Here is a 23537-nt window from a genome sequence, read left to right as displayed (position 1 = left end):
CGGTCCGATTCAGATGTCGGGTGCTTCATAGAAGTTGAATAGGATTGGATCACGGTTTCATATCAAGTGGAATCATGGAATTCGGACGCGCGAGCAGAGAGTTAAGCTCGTCGGAAGAAACCCCTGTCTCGCTGCTGTTTTGGTCCAAGCCGAGGAGCTCTGAAGAATGCAAAGGAAGGTGTACTTCCAGGCCGATTCAGTTTCCGGGGCCTTCATGAGAATCAGAGACATTTGAGTCTTCTTTCCAGAACGTCCAATATCATTCAATTCGGAGCTATGAGCAGGAAGATACGGTCTCCGGAGTGGACACATGTCTAGACGCCTCTCTCTGTTCGTGTAAAATCACTGCAAAGACGTGCCCTCCCGGAAGCCTTCCACTTCCCAAGCACCAAAGCTTCCTTCACAAAAGTTGGAGATAAATGAGTCCTCTGTCATCTGCAATCGGAATCACTCAATGCGGACAAGTTTCGTGGAAGTTACACTCTCCAGAATGCGAAGTGGTCCAAGCTGCTCTGAATGCTGCGAGATGGTCTTGCGGCTTGGTTAACCCGCAGGCCTGAAGATGAATGCCTGAAAGCTGATTCTGCGAGTCGAGAAGTGCGGGTAAGCTATCACTGGATGAGGTCTGAAGCTCTCGAGCAAGAGAAATGCTAAGTCCACAATCGTGCGACTTAGGCATGCGAGTTGGCCGCGCCTGGAACCAAGCCGCACGATCACTCGCAATCTACTCCGAGTTGAGCCTGCGACCTGAGTGCAATGGAGACCAACCCGCAGAGTTTGTACACTCCCCAGAAACCGCCTTGGTCCTGCGAGTTGAAGAAGAAGAAGATTAAGCCGCAGCAAGACTCGCAAATCACTCCTACTTGGGCATGCGGCTAAGACAAAGCAATTTAAGTCTCACAAGACAAGTCTTCATCTACTGCGACTTGGGCGTGCTACCTGGGAGACACTGGACCAACCCGCAGGATTCCCACTTTATCCATTAAAGCCGGGTCAGGACCCGGTTTGTTCCGGGCTGACCCGGTTCGTTTTTAGAGAAGTATAAATACTTTTTAGGGTTTTTTTTTAGAGAACTAAGCTTTATTCCCTTTGTCTCTTGCCTCTTTTGTGAAAAAGACTCCACCAAGAAGAGAAATATTGATTTTTGGGCTTTTAATCAAGAGAGTTTAAGAGATATTTGAGTTTTAAAGCTGCTTTCTTCTTAATCTATCATCTCCATCTCCATTTCTCATCATTAATCATGCCAATCTTCTCAACTTGCAAAGGTTTAAGAGAGATTAGTATGATTAGTGAGTAGTTACCTTAATGAGGTTCTAGATGTGTAGGTTAGGGTGCTAAAGTGTTAGATTAGGAGTGCTTAGGGCTAGATTCATTGATTCATCTCTCTAAACAGCTGTTCTCTATGCTAGATCCTTGCATATCACTTGAGATCTAGATTCTGGGAATTTCATGCACCAAAAGTGTTTGATGAAATTCTTGAAAGAGCTGTATTAGAGGTTTAAGCATTTTCTGCATGATGATGTATTGTTATTTGCTTGAATGATCATTAAGGACTGTTTATTAATGCATATTGATTCATATTTCACAAATGAGAATTTGGTTTGAAAATGGATTAGTATAGGGGTTAATACCTTCATGAGAGGATTAACCTAGATTAGAGTTCTTAATCATTTGGATCATGTCTCATCATTGTCATTAGCATTTCTAGTTTAGCACCAAAGCACCCTAACCAACTATCATGTCTAGAATCTCATGCCTCCATCATATCATATTCACATCATTTGTCATTGTTTAGTTCTTGTTTAATCATTTCATTAGTCTTTAATCCTGTTTTAGTCTGTAGTTGTCTTTAGATAATCAAAACCACTCTTGTTTGCTTGAATTAAGAACTTGATCACATAGTTTAGTGTCTAACACCACATCTGGATTGATAAACCTCTTTGTGCTACTTTGACAAGGGGATTGATAGCCCTTAGACCCTAAAAAGTCTTGTCTATCAAAAGTATCTATGGATATCCTCTTTAGATTCCTTGCAGTTCCTGAAAAAGACTTGCAAACGACCAAGTTTCCAGATTTCATCAAAGCTTAAATGAGCAGGGAATGACCTGACTATTCCATACGGCTTCTTTGAGGATGAATCTCCAAAGGTAATTGACATGGGGTGATGCTTAAGACTCTTGATCCCTAGTCTCTCCACCATGTCTAAAGACATTACACTGATGCTTGATCCAGAATCACATAAAGCATTGTCCACTTTCAAACTTCCAAGAGAGCATGAGATGGAGAACTTTCCTGGATTACCTAGCTTGGGAATTGATTTGGGTTTCACCCTTGTTGAACCAGTGCTAGAGACTCCATCAGATGTCCTTCCTTGAACCATTCTCTGATCCTTTCTTTCAGTAATCTCAGAATCATTCTTTCTCATATCAAAAGAAGCTGCCTCCCCACCTTCTTTCTCAATGTCCTCATTGAGATCACAGAACAGGAACTCAAACTCATCTATGATGGCGTCCTCATCATCTTTTGTCAGGCATTTTTCACTTGAGACATTGCCATGGAGAAGGTCCTCAATTTCTTGGACAGCAGCATGATTCTCATCATTTGAGAGGATTGCATTGCAGTAATCTGTTTGATGTGCAATTGATGTCCCTGGTAAAGATCTTTGAGCTTGAGAACTGCAGTGGCCCTTGTTGTTCTCTAGATTCTTGACTTTGGAAGCCAAGGTTGAAAGTTGAGTTAGAAGATCAGAATAAGTGCAATCCACCTTGTTGTTAATCTCTGCCATTTTCTTGTTGAAGTCGATGGCCCGACTTGCTTGACCTTTGAGGATTTGCTGGAGCAGGTTCTGCACCTCTTGATCCTTATTCTCTGAGTTCTGTTGGAGACTTTGTTGTTGGGGAGGGACAAAACCTTGTTGTTGAGTGTTTTGAGGATAGAAGTTCTGGTTTGGGGGATTCTTGTAGTAGGTAAAGCCCTTTTCGTAACCTTGTTGGCCACCTACAAAGTTCACCTCAGTTGTGATGTCTTCCCTTTGAAATGTGTCTTGAAACACATGATTCACATCTCTTACAAAGTTGGCTGACTGATGAGAAGCTAAGAGAAGTGTGTCTAGCTTCTCATTGAGAGACTTGATGTCTTTCCTTGTCCTTTCCTCTTCAGCACTCACAGCTCCTCTTGAATTCCTTTCAAAGTCTGATCCATAAAGCTCATCACTCTGAGCTACATTCTCCACTAGGGTCATGGCATCATTGACTTCCTTGGTCATGAAATTACCATTTGAAGTTGTGTCCAAGAGGAGTCTGACCTTTGGTAAAGCACCTTTGTAGAAGGTGCTTAGCAGCTGACAATCTGAGAATCCATGGTGAGGGCATTGCATGGTACCCTCTAAATCTTTCCCAAGCCTCACAAAAGGATTCATGGTTCTTCTGATGAAACTTGAGATTTCATTTCTTAACCTTGCTGTTCTTGATGAAGAGACTAACTTGGTTAGAAATGCTCTTTTGCATTGCTCCCATGTTGTGACTGATCCTTGAGGTGGAGACTTTTCCCATTGATGAGCTTTATCTCCTATAGAAAAAGGAAATAGCCTCAACTTGAAACTGTCCTCACTCACTCCATTCATCTTAGTTAGATCACAAACTCTATGAAAGCTGTCAATGTGATCTAATGGGTCTTCTAATTCCAAGCCATGGAATTTGTTTGGTTGCACCATGTTGATCAGGCCAGATTTGATCTCAAAATCGTTTTCAGGTGTTGGGGCTTGAATCCCATGTCTTTGACCCTGAGCATTGGCCTCATCACCAGCTCCCACAACTTGTCTTGGACGTGGAGGTGGTGGCTCTTCCTGATTCTGGTGGTTTCCATTACCACCATGAGCCTGTTGCCCTTGATCCATACCCAACCTCTCAATGTGCACAGCTATTTCTCTTTGTCTTCTTGCTTGACTTCTGGTGTTCATACACCTGAAAACAAAGACAACACTTGAAAGATAATCAGTAAACAAAAGAAAATGACTTGATCTCAAGAAGATCCAAAGTCTTAATGCTAGAATGAATCTCCAATTGGCAACGGCGCCAAATTGATAGTAGGAATTTTTCAATCCTTGATCAATTCCTCAATTACTCATGTCGTTGTAGTATAGTGGTAAGTATTCCCGCCTGTCACGCGGGTGACCTGGGTTCGATCCCCGGCAACGGCGCCAATTGATAACTAAGGTTTTCAAGGCCTTAATAAAGGTTATCAATCCCTTAGCTGTTGCAGCATAAAGGGTATCAATCCATAATTGTGGTTGCCAGACACTAGTTTATGTGATAAACTCTTAAGTCAAGTGATCAAAGATCAGTATTGGTGTGAACAAAGTAACAAGAAATCATAAAACAAGGAACAAGAAAAGCAATGATTAATGAAATAAACAAGGCAACAAAACAAGATGATGGTGCTTAAGCAAATGATGGAAGATAAGCCTCTAGGTGTGATCATTGATTAGGGTGCTTTCAATGCAAACTAATGATGCTACAAAACAATACAGCACTTGCTACTCTTTAGTCTAGGCTTCTTAATCAGATTAATCCACTCTCATTACAGAAATCTCTTTGCAAATCACTTAATCAAGTCTAACAACCATTAGAGATAACCAAGCAATCAACAAGCATAATGTTCCAAGCCTAATTAGTGACCAAACAATCTTTAACAAAGAAAGACTGAATCTTATACAGAAAGATTAGCAAGCAATCACATGATCTCAAAACCAATTAACTTAGAACTCTAAACTAGATTAATCCTCTCATGAAGGCATTAACCTCTACACTAATCCATTTTCAAACCAAATTCTCATTTGTGAAATATGAATCAATGAGCATTAAGAAACAGTTCTAATATGTCATTTATGCATTTAACAAACATCATCATGGCATTACTGCATAAATTCTTAGTTAGCTTTCATTCAGGCATTTCATCAAACACTTTTGGTGCATGAAAAACCCAGATTCTAGAACCAAGTGATGTGCAAGGATCTAGCATTAGGATCAGCTAACTAAGGAAAGGAGAAGAGAATCTAAGCTTAAACAATCATTAATCTACATCTAAGCATCCTAATCTACACACCTAGAAGCTTAAAAGAAGACTACTCATTAATCATGCTTAACACACCTAATCTTTTGCAAGAGATGGTGTTAAGAAGACTACTCACAAATCATGATGAACACACCATTTCCTTTGCAAGAGGTGATGTTGATCATGATTAGATGTTAAGATGAGATGAAGAAATGATAAGAAACAGCTTTGAGATGATTAAATCTGCTAGATATCTCTTGATCAAACTCGTTTTTACACTGAAAAGGAAAGAAAACAAGAGAGAAAACTAAGAGAGAAGATAACCTTTAGGGTTTTTCTCCCAAAAAACTATTTATACTAAGGGTCTTGGACCGGGTCAGCCCAGGACAAACTGGGTACTGACCCGGCTCAGTTGGGTCTGGTGGCTGGTGTGCGAGATGGTCACGTCCATGGCTGACCCGCACACCCATCTCGCACCAAAAGAAGCTCAAGACTCCTAGATGGTCAAGTCCTTTCTCAGCCGCACATCCATCTAGCACTTCATCTTGCATGTTCTTGTGCGGCTCAGTTCAGCTCCTTCCCCACTCGGAAGACCAGGTCGCACACTCCCGAATGTATATGTGCGAGATGGTCACTTCCTTGTCCAATTCGCATGCCCAAGTCGGTGTAATTTACGAACACATGTGCTACATGGTTCCACTTCATGTCCAACTCGCAGGCCTATCTCGCACAGCATTGTGGACTTACTCAAATTTGATTCTGGAAGTCTCTACCTTGCTCAGAGTCTCCTTACACTCATCTCTAAAGTCTCAACTTGTTTCCAGAGCGTTGAACGTTCATGGGTGCGAGTTAATCAAGTCGCAGTACCGTATTGCACAACCTAAGCCTTCTCGGACCACTTTTCATTCAGGGGAGAGTAACTTCCAGGATATGGATCCAAATGGCATGATTTCAACTTGCATTGGAAAGAGAACTCAAATATCGAAAATCTTCATGACGGACCTGTAGACTGCATCGGTATGGAAGCGCATCTTCCTTCGCAATCTTCGGAGCTCATCGGGTCGGTCCTGAAACTGTCGCGAGACAGGTGTATCTTCCGGTGAGCTTAACTCTCATTTCAAGACTCCAAATCCAATGATTCGACCTATTCTGGGACCGGGACTCGATCATCTCCAACTTTGAGGAAGGGTTCGGGTTCAGGTGACGTCGGAAAGGGCTCCGTTCCACCGGTTCTTTGATGCGCATTGCTATGGTCCTTTATCCGCTCCGAGACATGTACTGCTTCGTATCGCCGTAACTTTCAGCTCACAACTCCAAATAGAACGATCTCAAGTGTTCTGGAAACTAGACTTGACCTTATTGATTCCGTATGAAGACTACAGAGGCTGAATCCTGGTGCAAGTCCTCCTTCTCAGGTGATAAATTTGAGGGATTGTCGGCTCCATGACACTTGTCCGAGTCTGATGCACATAAGGTGATGGTCTCTCCATGGCTTTTGTCCCAATTGCTCCCAATTAGCCCCAAATGACCTTTAAACACTCCAAAAGTGCAAAAATTTCTAGGACCTAATGCAATTCCTAACTAAAGACAAAAGCAAAGACAAATATATGTAAAACTACCTAAATGTATGCATGAGACTCAATATTTAGACAAAAATGCAATCCTAAACATGACAAAATATGAGTATATCAACTCCCCCACAGTTGTCCTTTGATTGTCCTCATGCAAACAATAACAAATGAGAGAGAGAGGTTGAATGCATGGGAGTTCATATTTCCTTTGAGAGAAGTGACCACTAAGAGAATTCAAGTTCATGCTCAATATGCAATGCAAAACCATACTTTGGTGTATCAACTCAACAGTAATCTCCACAAGGTCCTATTCCTCAACTCTTTAACATTCATTAAGCTTTTTATCAAGTGGATCAAATGATGCATTGTTTAAACAAACAGAGTTTGGCTATGGTGAGGTTATGAGACTAAAATGATCTCATCAATGCCTGAGTGGGTTCAATGCAGCAAAAGGATCTCTCTATGAATGACCAAACTTTGGCAGAATGCTAAAGGTAAAAGGCAATCTATGCATACAAGGGAAAAGACTCATCCCACCCCACACTCTACTCAAAGTTTCCTCACTTGCTTCCTTATGTGTTGAATCCTTCCGGGATGTTTTCCGGCAAATAACAGGTCTCTGTCTTTGGTGACTGAAAACTTTGTCGTTCCTCTTTCTCTCCAACGTTTTTGCACTTATCTGCATATAAGACAATAGAAAACAAGAGTGCATGTGGTTTGAAAGAGGATTGGTTAAGGTGGGGAACTAGCATAAGATGAACTTGCCATTGAGGATCAACAGAGATTGGTAAAAGGATAAAGGAGTCCTGAATGTATGACTCGTTTCCCTGGTCCAATGCTTCAAAGTGAGAGTTAAGTCCAAATTAAGTCCAAATAAAACAGAGCTAGTGTATTCCTTCATCAAAATCGAAATCATTCAAATTCCTCTAGGGTACTTTGTTTCAAATGTGCTTAGCTACCGCCTAGTCTAGTCCAAAATTATGAATGAGCATGTCACTAGGAACAGTCTAAAAGCACACAGTCAACTATCATTGATTCATGTTCACCATTCCTTTTAAAACATATTTTGTTTTGAAAACCGATTTTGAAAAACTTTAAGGAAAATGCAAAAAGTGTAGATAATGCAAGACTCATGAAAGAAAAGTGGTTAGAAAGGGATGAAATCCTCCCCAAACTTAAATCACACTGTCCTCAGTGTGAAACAAGTCGAGATTGGATGAGAAATATGCATAGATAATCGAATTTGATAAGGCCAAAGAGAACTTACCTGGATCCGAGATGCTGGTGGAGATGGAACGGATTCATTCGAAGAGGTTTGGGAAGGTGATTGGTGGTGATGAAGGTGGTGGGAAGTGATGAATGAGGTGGAGTGGGTTTTGGTGAGGTGGAATGAGGTATAATGGGTTTTTGGGGTTGGGAATCATCTCAACGACCATTTGCCGCGGTCAGAGGTCACGCGACCGCAGTGAAGTGGTGCTCGGCCGCGGTCAGAAAGACACGGCCGCGATCGAACATGTGTTTCCCGCGGTCAGAACACCTGCGACCGCGGGGGTTTAAGTGCGGCCTGTTTCCTGCTTCTCCTTGGTTCCTGCTAGGCCGAGCAGTCAGGGACCATCCTTCTTTTTGGTCTTTTCTGTTTTTTTTATTTTTTTTGGCTTTTTTTTTGTTTTATAAGAAACACCTGAAACTAAGAAAAAGAAAAATATCAATAGAAAAAGAAAGAAAAATCCTAAAGAAAACAATACCTAAATGGGTTGCCTCCCATTAAGCGTTTCTGTTTTAAGTCGTTTAGCTCGACTTTGGTGTTGGACGTGGCTTAGTCCAATGAGGAGATCTTGTCCTGAGACAAGTCTTTTTCGACATTTCCTTGCTTTGCCTAGCAGGTTCTTCGTCACTCCAAAGTTCTTCTTCAAACTCTTCTATTGCAGAACGTTTTCCTGCTTTGATGTTGTATGGGACAGCTTGTGTGAAGACATCTTTGTCAATATTGGCAAATGAAATCCTCCGGTTTGGCCAGTCCATTATAGCTCTGGAAGTTGCAAGAAAAGACCATCCGATAATCACTGGATGTGTTGCGTCTCTTGTTTCGACAATGTAGAAATCGACAGGCACGATACAACCTCCTATTCTCAAAGGAATGTCATGAGCTATTCCTTGAGGTGTTGCATTGGAATCATCAGCTAGACTAATCTTTGCTCTAGTCCTGCGCAGGTGCTTAATACCAAGTCTCAAAGCTATTGCCTTGGACATCATGTTAACATAAGCTCCAGAATCACAAAGCACGTTTTAAAACATTTCACCTCTAATAGAACAAGAGATGAGAAACTGACCTGCATCTTCAATTTTCTGAATTGTTCGAACAGGTTTAACTCTTCTGGCATGATTGAACAAGTCTTCTATTTCAGGGATTGATTCCTTGCTCTCACAGAAGTAGTGGCCTATCATGAAGTCCTTGCAAGCTCTGGCAAAGGTGATTCCTTCAGGTAAATTTCAAACTACATCATTGAATTCGTCAAGCTTTTCTTTGCTGATTTTGTTGGTGTAGTGGCTACATTCTTCAGGTTTTTGAAGGTGGATCGCATAGACATCTGCTTCTGGTGACGTCATGTATCGAGCTCGCATAAAGTATCTATGGATATCCTCCTTAGACTCCTTGCAGTACCTGAAAAAGACTTGCAAAACGACCAAGCTTCCAGATTTCATCAAAGCTTAGGTGAGCAGGGAATGACCTGACCATATTGTTGAACTCTATGAGCTTCTCCCTAATGATGTTGTTGGTGATCCATTGAATTTCTCCTGAACTTTCTTCTGAGGAATATCTTGCGTTTGGATCTTCTACAAACAACCCATACTCTTCATCTTCAGAGTATTGTTCTTCATACTCATCTTCACAAGACAAGGCCATGTTGCAGGGCAATGACTTGTCTTCGTTTTCAGATCTTTGAGTTCTGATGGAGCAAACTAGTTGTTGATGGAGGGGTTTAGTCATTCCAGGAGGTGTATCAGACGCACAACCGTTTGTATAAGCTGAACGGGGCTGTTTTGGAACGTTTTTCGGTTGTCCTTGACTGCAGAAGACGCGACCACAGGAAAACGTCCATGGGCCGCGGGTAGGCCTAGCACGACCGCGGGAAAGGGCTCCTTGGCCGCGGTCACAGGTGACGCGACAGCGGGAGAATATCTCCGAGTTGAGTTTCTGCAATTGCTTGCTCCATTGCTTTCTGAATGATCTCCTGGATCTTCGGGCTTGATGTACTTCCTCTCTGGACTTAAGTCTTTAGTTTTGGCTGCTGCAGTCTGCTCTCCAAGTCCTTATATGATCTCCTCAACCTTCTCTTCAACTTCATCAAGAGCATAGACTACTTTGTCTATGGTTGAGTCAAGCTCTTCGATTTTGTCAATGACTTTGTAAACCTTCTCTGAAACTTCGACTGTGAAGTCATAAGACTCGTTCTTAGCTTCGTTGAGGGCTTTGTCCACATCATCAAGTTTGAAATCCAGGTCCATCACTTTGTTTTTAGTATTGCAAAGCTCGTAGGTGTGCCTCACTTGCTCTTCCTCCATGCTGTCGAACCTGTTAGCGATCATAGCTGCATCCTTGGTTGCTCGTTCTTATATTGATTTAACTTGTGAAGCTAGTTTATCGATCTTCTCATTGAAAAGTTTCGATATCCCGTGAATCCTTTCGTTTAGAGCGGCTGTAGCGGTCGCTTGAGCTTCTATGAACTGCTTGATTAGGCCTTCGAGCTGACTCAATCGGTTACTGAGCTGGACGTTCTCATCTTACTGGAGAACCGGGTGAGGTAGGCGATACATAGGTGGTCTAGGGTTTACCATTGATGGCACGTAGGGCTCATTCAGGATCGTTCTGTAGTCTTCGGTTCGAACTTCTTCGTAGAGATCGCGTAGGTATTGCTTTTCTCTGCGTCTGGTGGCTTGAGGAGCATTGTAAAAACCTCCCTCATAGTAGGGATTTCGATTTATAGGATCCATTGCTTCGGGAATGGAAACAAAATAACCGAAAAATGGAAATATTCAGAAAAAGGGGTTCTAGAGTCGATTTACCAACCTTTCTTAGGGTTTTGCGGAAAAGAAAACGCGTGCCTTCCCCGGCAACGGCGCCAAAGTTGGACTTGATGTGGTCGTGTCGAAAGTGTCAAGTTTTACACTAAATGAAATCAATAACCGCAAGTGCACAGCTGATCGATTGTAGTACTTAGGGATCGAATCCACAGGGAAGGAGGATCTTTCCTGCAAAAGCCTTCGAAAGAAATATAAAGTAAGGAAGTCTAGAACCAGGCGAGTTTTGTGAGGGTTTTGGTGGTGTGTTTAAAACGTAAAAACTAATCTTAAAGAGAAAATACGAGAATTGGAATGACCTAATAACTAAACTTAACGAAAACGACTAAAAACGAGAAAACGGCTTAACCTAATTGCTTTAATGAAAATCGATTGAAAGAGTAAAGATACTAGACTAAAGCTTGAATAATAATCAGTGTAAATCTATAGAAAAGAAGGCGCTGGGGTTCAGGGAAGTTTTCTCAGGGGTATGAACGATTCAAAACATTGCTAGAGAGTAAATTTGATAAGATCTTAGCTTAAACTTTTCGAACTGGAGTCACAGACGTATGAATACGCCACTGTCGTGATCATAGACAACTATCTCTCTCAACCCTGACCAGTAGGTTTCCACTTTGGCCCTAGAAGAGAAGAGGTGCATTATGTTTAAGGCATGTCAGCATTCACAAATCGCCCATAGGTAGGTTTCCACTCCTATGTTTGTTTTGCTCTCCCAAACTAGATCTGACACCGGATGAACACTTTTGTGTCACCAAGCATCTGGATCAGATTGTAGTTCATGACGCTACTCTCATGCAGTAAAAACGAATTCAGAAGAAAAAGTTCTAAGATTCGGCTCAATATCTCATGGAATCCTCATCGAACATTGATGGGCTTGCGGGCCTAGGGTTGTTTTTTAACAATCCCGTTGGTCCTCCAAAAGTTTTAAATTTATAAAACCATAGTGTCTGCAAGTGCACAGATGTACGTTGTAGGACTCAGGGTGTCGATCTACAGGGAGGATGTCTAATCTGCAAGAAGCGACAAACTGGGAAGTAAGCAAACTCATACACCAATAAAAGATATGGGGTTTTTGGTTAAGATCCTAAACTAAACCTAATCTAATATTTCACAAGAGATGCAATGCAGGATGAATTATTAAAAGAACATCTAAAGCATATCAACTCAAACTAAAGACTCTTAAACTCATAGGTGGCGATTTAGACTTCTCCGGTTTACTCTAATTGATGTATGGTGGCATTTCCAACTAGCTTCCGGGCGATTTATCTTCTTCTGTTTCTGGGAATTTGCATTAAACGAGAATAGACACATGTATGATTAACCAACTGTCGTCACCTTAATCAACTAATCTCTTAGATCTAGCAATTAACTCTCGCTGTCATGCTAAACTTAAGATCATGCTATGAACACTGAATTCGTCTGCTCACATCTTCTCTATAGGTAGCTTTCGACTCCTATAGCGACTACGTTCTTCTGAAGCTAGGTATGGACTGATACGGCACTCTCGTGGCTCTGATCGATCCTAGGCTCAGAGAATAGGTCATGAATCTACTCTCATGCTTTACGAATGACTTAGAAGATATGAGAACCAGAATATGGCTAAGAACAATAAAGATCCTAATCGATATAAATGCTTGGCGATATCTTCAAACAACTTGACTCTTTGGGACTAATCTACATGATGCAATGAATGATAAAAGACATAGAAGAATGCAAAAGAATGAAACAGAAAAGTTAATAAGATAAAAAAAGGAGGAAGAACAATGGATCTGGGGAATAATCCCCATCTCTATCGCCTAACCCTAGAAAACAAAGTTTGGTGGCTCAAAATCTCATTACAGGAGCACACACCCGTTTAGGACTGCTAAACAATGTATTTATAGATCCTAAAGTCTTCCAGGTCTCATTTAGGGCTTCTCTGAAGAGGAATGGCGAAGTGGGCTTTGATGTTGGGCCTTGTGGCTCGTCCTAAGGTCCACCGGGGGTGAGAGGTTTCCAGGGCAGGTAAAACATGCTTTTGCCGCGGGTGAGAGTCTTCCGGGACTGGTGAACTGGGTCAACTTGTTCTCCATGTATCTTTTGGTTGCACCGTTGGATCTTTGTGATGTAAAGTGATATGGAAATCTGGTTGTCTCCTCTTGATTGTCTCCAAGTTTGAGCTGGATCGGACGGTGAGAAAGTTTTCATTTGAGGCTGAACTTCTGACTGTCTGACTCTGAGCTAAAAATATGGATTTCTTCCATTTTGCCATCATATTCCCTAAGTGTCCTGGAAAGAGCCTTGAAACTACAAATACATGGAAATCATAATAAAGGTTCCTAAAACAAAGTAAAACCTTTGAAAAAGCATTTGAAATCAATGGTGAAAAGTGGTCAAAATCAGGTGTTATCAACTCCCCCAGACATAAGACTTTGTTTGTCCTCAAACAAAACAAGATCTAATCTGGAAAAATATCATTCAACAAAAATGAGAAGGGAACTCAAAAATATCAGCAACCATACTTCTAGACCTTAATTATGGACAATGCATCAATCAGATCAAGTCTAGAAAATTCTCACCAAAATACAAACATAACTAGTCCGTTAATCCGTCATGCGAAAATCCACACACTTAGAACTAACTTCCAGTCAACTAGCTCTTAACATTCATTAAAAGTTTCAGTAGTTCTCATCAAAAGGACATTAAACAAGGCATTCAAGGTTAGGTATCAAAAAGGCTTTTTAATGGTAAGGCTGATGTGTTTAAGGTTACCTTTTTCTGGAGAGACAGGATATTATGCAAAACAACAAGAGAGGATGGAACTCTTAAATGCCCCCACAGTTTCTGACACACTCTTCTTGCTTCAAGATTTCTGATCTCCTTTCTTTAGGTTCTCCTTATGTTTCCCCCAGACTTGGATTTTTGTCGAGGTTGTGAATTCATAACTCCTTAACTGAATACCTATTGCATTGGCTCAAGTGATTTCGGCTTCTCTTTTTTCGTTTTTTTTTTAATTTTTAATTTTTTTATTTTTTGTTATTATTTATTTTTTTGAAAGGGGAAACTGCCTTTTGACTTGGAGTCTTAGGGAACACGAAAATTACCTTTAAAATGAGTTTTTCTGAGGCATCAAAAGATTTTCTGGCACACTCCCTTCTGGTCTCTTTCAGTCTTTCTCTTGAGTGACTGAAAACTATGTTGTTCCTCCCTCTCCGGCATTTTTGCACATATCTGTCGATATAAACTTAAGAGAGAATGCATGAGGTTTGAACATGAAGGTTTGGGTTAAGGGTGTGGTACCTGCTAAAGATGAACTGGCCATCTAGGACAACAAAGAAGGGTATCAATAAGGAAAAGATGTCCTAGATGTATATCATGATGCCTTCTTTAAAACCATTGATGAGAAAATTTAAATGTCAAGATTAAATCTAAGTAAGATGAGCTAGTATATCCTGGCAGAAAAGATCTTCATGAATAGAAGTCCTCTGGTGGGATTTAGTAGTGTAAGTACTCTAGCTACCGCCTAGTCTAGTACTAAACCTTGAAAGAGCTTTTATGAGTGATTGGTGTAGAAACAAACAGGTTGGTTATCATCATTTGATTTTGTCATTATTCCCTCAAAATGTTTTTGACCTTTGAAAACACTTTTTGAAACTCCAAAGACTTTGAAAAGGTTTAGGAAAATCGAAAGAAAATTGAAAAATTTTAAAGAAAATGCAGAATGCAAAGGCTCATGCAAGAAAAAGTGGTTAGAAAGAGATGAAATCCTCCCACATACATAAATCACACTGCCCCCAGTGTGAAATAAATTAGGCAAGGATGAGAATAGAGTATGTGAAAGATTTAAAAAGTTTAAGGAAAAGAAAACTTACCTGGTGGTGGTGATGCTTGATCAAACTTGGATGCTAGGGATCAAAAACTGATTTGAACAAGGTGGTGAAGGTGGCCAAGGATGGAAGGAAGTGGCCAAGGATGGATGGAGGTGGCCAAGGTGACCGGATGTGCCGGCCACGGATGTAGGCATCCCGGCCGCAGTAGGACGTGCGCCGGCCGCGGTTGAAGACGTCGCGGCCGCGGTAAAACTCAGGCTGGCCGCGGCCGAACCTCCTTTGGCCGCGGTCAGCTCCTTTTCTTCTTTTCTCTTTTTTTTTTATGGCATACTAAGGCCTGTCTAAAATAAGAAAAACAAAAATTTTAATAGAAAAAGAAAGCTTAAATAAAAACAAATAAGTACCTAAAATGGGTTGCCTCCCATCAAGCGCTTTGGTTTATAGTCCTTAGCTAGACTTTGCAAAGAAAAAGACTAGGATCTTGTCCTAAGACAAGTCCTTTTCGAAATCCTCCTGTTCTGTCTTGCAGGTTCTTCATCACTCCAGAGTTCTTCTGGTTCAAATGTCTGGGCTATTTGCTCTCCTCTTTTGTTTTTAAGTGGTGTAGCTTCATAGAAGATGTCCTTGTCGATATTGGCAAAGGAAACTCGCCTGTTGGGCCAATCCATGATGGCTCCAGCAGTTGCTAAGAAAGGCCATCCAAGAAGAACTGGATAAGAGTCATCTTTGGTCTTCAATATATATAAATCAACAGGTGCAATGCAATCTCAAATCCTTAGAGGAATGTCTCGGGCTATCCCTCTTGGTGTTGCACTTAAATCATCTGCTAAGCTAATCTTTGTCCTGGTACTTGAGATGTGCTTAATGCCAAGTCTCAAAGCAGTTGCTTTGGACATCATGTTAATGCAAGCTCCATAATCACAAAGAATATTGAGGAATCTTTCACCTCTAATGTCACAAGAGATAAGAAATTGACCTTTGCCTTGAACTTTGTGCAGAGTTCGAGCTGGTCTCTCCTGTAGATGATCTGGTGCCTTAAATGCAGAATAAGAATCACAATAGAACTTAGCAGCATCAAACTCAATGATTGAATCTATGTATGACATTGGAATCTTCTTAGGTGATTCATATTCCACATCTATGACATCTGTGTCTTCTTCTGTGATCTTCATGCATGGGATGTAAGAGTCATGCTCCTCAGGTTCCTCAGGGTCTCGGTGATGCAGACTTGGAGTGAGATTATGATTCCCCGCGGGTGGAGACGTCGCATCCGCGGCTGAGAAGGATCTGGCCGCGGGTGAAGCTCTCGCGGCTGCGGTGAGGATGGGATCGGCCGCGGCTGAAGTCCTCACGGCCGCGGTAAGGAACTCCGAAGGCTGCTCAGCTGCTTCTCCTTCTTGCTCTTCCAGAATGTCTTCAGGGTTATTCTGGGTGTCCATTGTGGGATCTCTTGCATCAGAAATTGTTGGTCTTTCTTCTTTTTGCTGACCATAAACAATAGAATCCTTCTCATGATTCTCAAAGATCTTCCTCACAACAAGGTTGGCGTCTCTTTGGCACTTAGAGAGATGCTTGATGTCAGAACTGATTTCCATGCTCTTGTGCTCAAGCTTGCTCAGGCGAAATTCAATCTCTTGAAGTTCACCATATGTCTTTCCTCTGTACCATTAAGTGATTTCATTGGACTCCTTGATCTCTAGCTTAGCAGCCTTGGCATCGATGGATCCTTGAAGGATATCATACTTCTGTCTTGGCTGCTCTTCCTCAAAAGCATTTATCTTCCTTTTTAGGGCAGCAATGTCTTGACAGTGCAGATCTTCTAGCGATTTCACATGGTGAGTGAGGTCATCGATTCTCTTGTACAAGGTAGCTTCCGTAACAACTTGAAAATCAAGGTATTGATTCAGCATAGCTCCTAATCGATTCAGTTGGAGCCTAAATCGATCAGCCTCAGCGTGTGGGTGCAGAATCTGATGAGGAAGAGGATGATATGGTCGACAGTTCACCAGGTGTGGCAAATAGGGCTCATCCCGGTGGTGTGGAGATCGGGAGTCTCCATGTGGGTGGTTTGGATTAGGGATCCGAAGATGATGATGAAAATCACGCTTGGAGGGTGATTCACATGCGCAGGGAGCTTCACACAGGTCGCAGGACCTTTGCTCAGGGTTAGGGTTTCTCTTTGAATGATCTATGCTTCAAAAAGTTTCTGAAACTAGGGCAAACAGAAGAAAGAATAAGCAGAAAAATAAAAAGTGAGGGTGTTTATGAATTTGGTTTACTTCCTATGTTGTTTTGGCAGAAACTCGACATATATATAGTCGTCTGCGGCTTCAACCTCCCAGGTTTAGACCTCCAGCGACTTCATGCCTCCCCGGCAACGGCGCCAAAAAATTGATGGGCTTGCGGGCCTAGTTTTTTTTTTAACAATCCCGTTGGTCCTCCAAAAGTTTTAAATTTATAAAATCCTAGTGTCTGCAAGTGCACAGATGTACGATGTAGGACTTAGGGTGTCGATCCACAGGGAGGATGTCTAATCTGCAAGAAATAACAAACTGGGAAGTAAGCAAACTCATAAACGAATAAAAGATATGGGGTTTTTCGTTAAGATCCTAAACTAAACCTAATCTAATATTCACCCTTATATAGATTTTGTGATCGTCGTAAAATCGTCGTAACGTTACGACGATTTTACGACGATTTGTTGTATAACAATCGTACCAGTGCATGACATGATATGTGTCTTGTTCACAGCGTTTGACCGTTATGACGGTATTACGACGACTAAACCCTACATCATCGTAAAACCGTCGTAATATGCCAACATTTATAACCTCGTACCTCGGATCTGGAGCCAATTCAGGGGCTATAAGATGTATGATCGTCATCAACGTTACGACGGTTTAAGAACGGTTTAGGGAAACTTCGTCGTAAAACCGTCGTAACGTTACGACCATAGAATGACGGTTTTACGATGTTTTTTAAAAAAGTTATCAAACCCTAAATCTTTCAAAAGGCTTATTGCATAAAGAATTACACAAAGCTTATTTTTTATACTAACATATAACAATAGGTTCATAACTTTGCATGTATGACGGATTTAGTACATGAGATAATAAATATTGAAATCATCTTATCTAATATATAACCTTTTACTGAACATTTACAAAAACATGCATGAACTTGTAAATATGTATGTTTTTTTTCAAATTTCTGATTTTGATCAGATTGACAACTTTTCATATAAATTAAGATAACCAATCAAAAACATTTGTGAAATACCTTACAACCAATCAGATATAAAAGATTCAAACTCTTGGATTTCAATATTACGACGATTTTACGACTGCCTTGTGAAATCGTCGTAACATCGTCGTAATGTTACGACGATGTTACAACTGATAGTCGTAAAGTCGTCGTAATGCTTAAACCCTATTCATTCAGGGTTTAAAACCTAAACTTAGGGTATAAGATTTATAAAAATCGTAGTAAAACGGTCGTAAAATCGATATTTTTTTCATTAAAAAAATTCAAACAAACACAGTTACAAATTACATAATAACAAACATTCACTAAATATGATGCATGAAAATCAATCAGATTCATCTTCCTCTATTATTTCGTCACCATCACCGTCGTCTTCCGCCAAATCGTCATCATCGGTTTCAGCAAACTCATCATCACCTTCTTCTTCTGTATCATCGGGAAGATCTTCAACTTGCCTGTTCCGAGGGTCAATTAAGAAAATCTCCTCATCAACATCTGGTTCAGTCAGATCTACGCAAGTGTCCTGTTCCAGTGGAACATCCTCAACCCCTACAATCTTGCCCCTCGGAGCCACTTTAACTACTGCTAACCATGAGATTCCTATTGATCGAACTCGGGGGTATGGCAGAATGTTACCTGTTCTGCTTGAGAAGCTAATATAAATGGCTCAAACCTGTTGTATCGTCGTGATTTGTTCACGTCAACAACTCCAAACTTGTTTAGACTTACCCCTCTTCCAACAGTTGGATCAAACCAATCACATTTGAAGAGAACAGTTTTCAGCCTTAACAATCCAGGATACTCCATAAAAATCTATTTCACCCCTCACACAAACTCCATAGTTAGTTGTCGAACACTTTGCACCGTGATGGTATGTGTGAAAAACATAGCCCCGAGTGAAATACCTGGAGGCTGTAGTTATTTTTGCCATCGGACCTAGTAGTAACTCATGGAACCATGTTGGAAATTCATCCGGATCATTCGGGTCCACCTAATAAGAAAAAAAACTTGCTTTAATTTCTTGATTTTGCATGGAACAATGTTGGAAAATCATCCGGATCATTTGGATATATATCAAAGTAGTCTTTTAATCACCGTGCATAGTGTTGATCTTTACGATCATTGATTTCAGTTTCAGAAACCCCAGATATGCATTCTTTAACCTCATCAACGAATGTGCTGAGAAAACAACAAATAGTTAATTAAGACTGACAGATATATATATATATATATATATTATTCTTCTGTAATTAAAAAAGTACCTTTCATACGATGATAACTCTTCGCAATTTAGCAGGATATACGTATGTCCACTGTGAAAATTTTTTCATTCGACCACCAAACTTCTTTTAGTTTTCCACTAAGACGTCCGATCGGCGAGAATATGTCAGGTACACCATCAACTGCATATGTTTGGCCAACTCCTCCATCATCATATCGACGAGTAGCTCTTTTGCGTGTTCGTACTTTCGGTGCAAAATAGTACGAAGTGAAGTGCGAAGTCTCTTGCGTCAAGCTTCCCGCCACAATTGAGCCTTCCACTTTAGCTAGGTTTTTGGCTTTATCCTTAAGATGCTTCATGAAACGCTCGAACGAATACATCCACCTGTACTGAACTGGTCCACCGAGCTCTGCTTCGTGAGGGAGATGAACAAGAAGATTTTCCATAACATCAAAAAATGATGGTGGGAAGATCTTTCCCAAATTGCACAACAAGATTGGAATATTCGATACCAGTTGTGATATTACATCAACTGATAATGTTCGTGTACTAAGATCCCGAAAAAAGCACCAATGCCTCCAACAGCTTCATGGACATTTTTGGGCAAGAGTTCAGCAAATGCAAATGGAAATAATCGTTGCATAAACACGTGGCAGTCTGAAGACACTCATCTGAACAATGCTGACTTTTGATCTGCATTCAACCGAAATACAGGAACTGGTGCTTTCCCGTTTCTCAATATATGCAACTCACTTTGATGTCGGTGTGTCGTGAGGGTTGTCAAATTTTACCCTAAATGAAATCAATAGCCGCAAGTGCACAGCTGATCGATTGTAGTACTTAGGGATCGAATCTACAGGGAAGGAGGATCTTTCCTGCAAAAGCCTTCGAAAGAAATATAAAGTAAGGAAGTCTAGAACCAAACGGTTTTGTGGGGGTTTTGGTGGTGTGTTTAAAATGTAAAAACGAATCTTAAAGAGAAGATACGGGAATTAAAATGACGTAATAACTAAACTTAACGAAAACAGATAAAAATGAGAAAAACGGCTAACCTAATTGCTTAAATGAAAATCAATTGAAAGGGAATGAAAATAGTGAACTAAAGCTTGAGATAAAATGGTGTGAATCTATAAGAAAGAAAGTGCTGGGCTTCAGCGAAGTTTTCTCAGGGGTACGAGCGATTCAAAACATTGCTAGAGAGTAAATTTGATAAGATCTTAGCTTAAACTTTTCGAACTGGAGTCACGGACGTATGAATATCCCACTGTCGTGATCATAGACAACTATCTCTCTCAACCCTGACCAGTAGGTTTCCACTCTGGCCTTGGAAAAGAAGAGATGCATTATGTTTAAGACTCGTCAGCATTCCCAAATCGCCCATAGGTAGGTTTCCACTCCTATGTTTGCTCTCCCAAACTAGATCTGACACCGGATGAACACTTTCGTGTCACCAAGCATCTGGATCAGATTGTAGTTCATGACGCTACTCTCATGCAGTAAAAACGAATTCAGTAGAAAAAGTTCTAAGATTCGGCTCAAAAGCTCATGGAATCCTCATCGAACATATAAATCCCCATCGAAAATCCCTTAGTCCCAACAATAAAACTACTCAGACATAATTAAAGAAATCAAAAACATAGTATTAAAAAGTAGAATAGAAACCGAAACTGAAAAAGAAAGAACAAGGGTTCAAGATACAAATCTCTCTCTCTCTAAAACCTAAAAACAAAACTTAAAGTAAAATTTCTGTAAAGTATTTCGTCTCTCTTCTTCTCTTCTTAAAAACGACCTAAATGACATGTATTTATAGTCTCTAATACTCTCTGGTGTCTAGGGTTCCGGAATTGAGGCTGGGAAAATGATACGGGCTTCAGAAATGGGCCTTCAAAGTCGGAGTTGGCTGGCCACGGTCGGGATGAGTGCGACCGCGGGAAATGGGTGGCTGGCCGCGGTCGCGGCGGTTGTGACCGCGGGAAATGACCTGTTGGCTGCGGGTGGAAACGCTTGCCGGCTGGTTTACGGGACATCTTGCTCTTCGCGTATCTTTTGATTGAACAGTTGGATTGCCAAGCTGTAAAGTGTGCTGGAAAGCTGATACTTCCATCTTTAAGGTCTCCAAATTTCAGCTGGATCAGACGGTGAGAAGGCCTTCAACTGGGGGTAAACTTCTGACGGTTTGACTCTGAGCTGAAATCTGGTTTTCTATCCATTTTGTTAAGCTTTTCCCTAAGTTACATGAAAAGAGTCTTGAAACTACAAATACTAAAAAAACGTAATAAAAGTACTTAAAAGCAATTAAAAACATAAAAAAGTATTTCAAAACGATCCATAAAAGTGGTCAAAATACAGTGTTATCAACTCCCCCAGACTTAAACCTTTGTTTGTCCTCAAACAAAGCAAAAGCCTAAACTGGTTAAGTGTAAACAAAAATAGGGAATGCACAAATCTCAGAGACATGAACTCCTAAACTAAGATCAAAGATAGTGCATCAATCCACAACTTAGTCTAGAAAATTCTCACCAATACACAAAAGATACTAGTCCACTTTTTCCGTCATGCAAAACTTAAACAATCTAAATCTTGATTCCAGTCAACTAGCTCTCTACATTCATTAAGTTCAATAGTGAGTTCTCATTAAAGACATCATCCAGGGTAGACGGCGTTTGGCATTAAAGGGCTGTTTAAGTGATGGAGTTAAAGTGTTTCGGGTTACCTTAAGATCTGGAGGATGCAAGATAATATGCAAAACCGCAAGAGAGATAAGGACCTGTTGATGACCGCAATTTTCAGTCACTTCTTCTTGCCAAATGTTGTTGCATAATCATTCCTCCTTTGTTGTAAACAACTATTCCCCCAGACTTAAAATTCCATAAAATCGAACTCCAGTTTCCTTAAGACTTAAAATTCGACCTCTCTAGACTCTCTAAGGCTTTTATTTCTTTCTTTTCTTATTTTCGGAATTTTTTTTTTTTTTGAAAAGGAAATGCCTTTTAAAGTGAGAGAGACTAGAGGACGAGATTGTACCAAAATTTGAGATTTTTCTAAGGCAAACTGAGCTTCCTCTTGTGTTGAATCCTTCCGGGAACTTTTCCGGCAAATCGCAGGTCTCTGTCCTTAGTGACTGAAAACTGCATCGTTCCTCTTTCTCTCCAACTTTTTTGCACTTATCTGCATATAAGACAATAGAAAACAAGAGTGCATGTGGTTTGAAAGAGGATTGGTTAAGGTGGGGAACTAGCTAAAGATGAACTAGCCATTCAGGATCAACAGAGAGTGGTAAAAGGATAAAAGAGTCCTGAATGTATGATTCGTTTCCCTGGTCTAATGCTTCAATGAGAAAATTAAGTCCAGATTAAGTCCAAATAAAACAGAGTTAGTGTATTCCTTCATCTAAATCGAAATCATTCAAATTCCTCTGGGGTACTTCGTTTCAAATGTGCTTAGCTACCGCCTAGTCTAGTCCTGAATCATGAATGAGCATGTCACTAGGAACAGTCTAAAAGCACACAGTCAACTATCATTGATTCATGTCCACCATTCCCTTTTAAAACGTATTTTGTTTTTAAAACCGATTTCGAAAAACTTTAAGGAAAATGTAAAAAGTGTAGATAATGCAAGACTCATGAAAGAAAAGTGGTTAGAAAGGGATGAAATCCTCCCCTAGACTTAAATCACACTGTCCTCAGTGTGAAACAATTTGAGATTGGATGAGAAAAATGCATAGATAATCAAATTGGTAAGGCCAAAGAGAACTTACCTGGATCCGGGATGCTTGTGGAGATGAACTGGATTCATTCAAAGAGGGTTGGGAAGGTGATAGGTGGTGGAGGGTGATGAATGAGGTGGAGTGGGGATTGGTGAGGTGGAATGAGGTGAAGTGGGTGGTTTGGGGTCGGGTTTGATCTCAACGACCATTTGTCGCGGTCAGGAGCCATGCGACCCCGGCAAACCGGTGCTCGGCCGCGGTCAGGAAGAAAAACGGCTAACCTAATTGCTTAAATGAAAATCGATTGATATCCTTTTACCACTCTCTGTTGATCCTGAATGGCTAGTTCATCTTTAGCTAGTTCCCCACCTTAACCTGTCCTCTTTCAAACCACATGCACTCTTGTTTTCTATTGTCTTATATGCAGATAAGTGCAAAAACGTTGGAGAGAAAGAGGAACGACGCAGTTTTCAGTCACCAAGGACAGAGACCTGCGATTTGCCGGAAAAGTTCCCGGAAGGATTCAACACAAGAAGAAGCTCAGTTTGCCTCAGAAAAATCTCAAATTTTGGTACAATCTCGTCCTCTAGTCTCTCTCTCTGTTTAAACGGCATTTCCTACTTAAAAATTAAAAAAAACAAAAATCCGAAAATAAGAAAAGAAAGGAAATAAAAGCCATAGAGAGTCTAAAGAGGTCGAATTTTAAGTCCCAAGGCAACTGGAGTCTGATTTTATGGAGTTTTGGAGATCATTTTCTGATTCCCGGAAAGAATCTAAGTCTAGGGGAATAGCTGTTTACAATAAAGGAGGAATGATTATGCAACAACATTTGG

General features: G+C 40.7%; 2 non-coding genes across 2 annotated transcripts; both read left to right on the top strand.

Moving 5' to 3' along the window:
* The first annotated feature begins 3353 nt into the window (after positions 1-3353).
* On the top strand, positions 3354-3457 carry LOC112085688. Its single transcript, XR_002898988.1, has one exon. It is a non-coding gene; the product is annotated as a small nucleolar RNA R71 (small nucleolar RNA).
* Positions 3458-4126: 669 nt separating this feature from the next.
* TRNAD-GUC lies at positions 4127-4198 on the top strand. Its single transcript has one exon. It is a non-coding gene; the product is annotated as a tRNA-Asp (tRNA).
* Positions 4199-23537: the final 19339 nt, after the last annotated feature.

This window comes from Eutrema salsugineum, unplaced genomic scaffold (genome assembly GCF_000478725.1).
Source record: "Eutrema salsugineum unplaced genomic scaffold, Eutsalg1_0 scaffold_3, whole genome shotgun sequence".
Taxonomy (NCBI): Eukaryota; Viridiplantae; Streptophyta; class Magnoliopsida; order Brassicales; family Brassicaceae; genus Eutrema; species Eutrema salsugineum.
Note: the sequence above shows the minus strand (reverse complement) of the source record. Positions and strands in the feature narration are given on the sequence as shown.